Here is a 1,672-nt window from a genome sequence, read left to right as displayed (position 1 = left end):
TCCTACATGAAAATTTAGAGAAATGAGGTAGATCTACATGTGCTTGTATTACATATTCCTAGTGTGTGTGATGGGAAGTTCTTGCATTTTTAAGCTGGTTAAGAAAACAATATGAATTGATATGTAGAGCTTGATTCTGTCTATAAAACAAATATCTATATATATGTAACACATAATTTACTATGACCCTCTCTTCAAGTATTGTCTTGACAATTAAAAAGGAAAAAAAATAACAAAATGGCTACATAATGCATACGTTTATAATAAAAGTTCACACGATACAAAAATGCAAGCAACAGACAGTAAAAAGTCCTTTGAAATCTTATCTATGAAAACAGTTTGGTTAGCATGTTTTCCCTTTCCCTTTGTGCATCTACATCTGGGTAGTCTATAAAACTCTATAAAGCTATTTGTACTGAAAGAATTTCCCTTCAGTTACCAATATTCTCTAATATTCTTTGACAGCATGCTAGAGAGAAAAGCAAATGTTAAGAAATACCAATATCCACTGATTTCTTATTATGCTTTTGATATGCTTGTCTCTTCTTCCCATTCCTTAGACCCAAGAAACAGAAATTTTTTAAAAAATGAAAAAGGTGAAAAATGTAAGTTTTGTTGGTATCTTCATGCTTGGCTTCACTCCCTGGCTTTAGCAAAAGAAGGAGATCCCTATTGCTCAATAGATATTCTCCTGTCATCCTTGCACAGGGGCCATGCTAATCTTCTGTGTAGTCTTCCAATTTCTTAGTATAAGTGCCAAAGTAAGCATACGCAATAGGTATTCTCAAACCCTAAATAAGTTAAATGATCAGAAGGATTTCTCCAACTTGCCAAACCTTATCAAAGCCATAAAGAAAGCAATTGGATATATTCTAAATAGAGGGGTCAACGATGAACAAAATTTTGAATTTTAATCTCAGCTCTGGAATCCTTAGCCCAAGACTATAGTCCCACATTTCTCAGATGTCTTACTGAATTACTCTCCTCATATTCTAAACACTTCGATGGATGATTATTAGCCAGAAACTACAGAAAAATTTCCCCTGGATACGTCTTGAGGTTTAAACTTCATTTTAACTTCAGCGTGATTTTAGCTAGCATCCTCTTTATCCATCGTAAGTGCCTTAAAAATCTATTTATATTTTTTCCTATATTCTTAATACACACAACATTGACACTTTAAAAAAAAAGATTTTATTTATTTATTTGAGAGAGAGAGACAGTGAAAGCATGAGCAGGTGGAGGGGCAGAAGGAGATGGAGAGGTACAAGCAGACTCCCCTCCGAGTGAGGAACTCGACACTGCCAGGACTTCATAGGGGCTCCATCCCAGGACCCTGAGATCACCAACTGAGCTGAAGTCAGATGCTCAACCAATTAGGCCACCCAAGTGCCCCACAAAATTGCCATTTTTAAGTGCTCACAAATACTGATATACTCTCGTAAAAAAAAAAAAAATTTGCGCAGTCGTGCTGAACCAAAACCAGTTTATTACCACTGGCATACATCAGTGATGGAGAGGTGGGGCTCGGAGGCATGGATTTTACTCCAAAGCTACTCTATACAACATTACTGAACAAAGGCTGGAATCATTAAAATTATTTATTTTTATTTTTATTTATTTATGATAGTCACAGAGAGAGAGAGAAAGAGAGAGAGAGAGAGAGAGAGAG

The 1,672-nt window shown here is 35.6% G+C and overlaps 1 pseudogene; it reads right to left on the bottom strand.

Moving 5' to 3' along the window:
• Window positions 1–654: 654 nt before the first annotated feature.
• LOC144315002 (U6 spliceosomal RNA) lies at window positions 655–771 on the bottom strand (annotated as a pseudogene).
• Window positions 772–1,672: the final 901 nt, after the last annotated feature.

This window comes from Canis aureus, chromosome 5, assembly GCF_053574225.1.
Source record: "Canis aureus isolate CA01 chromosome 5, VMU_Caureus_v.1.0, whole genome shotgun sequence".
In the NCBI taxonomy this organism is placed as follows: Eukaryota; Metazoa; Chordata; class Mammalia; order Carnivora; family Canidae; genus Canis; species Canis aureus.
This window is presented reverse-complemented; position numbering and strand designations above follow the sequence as displayed.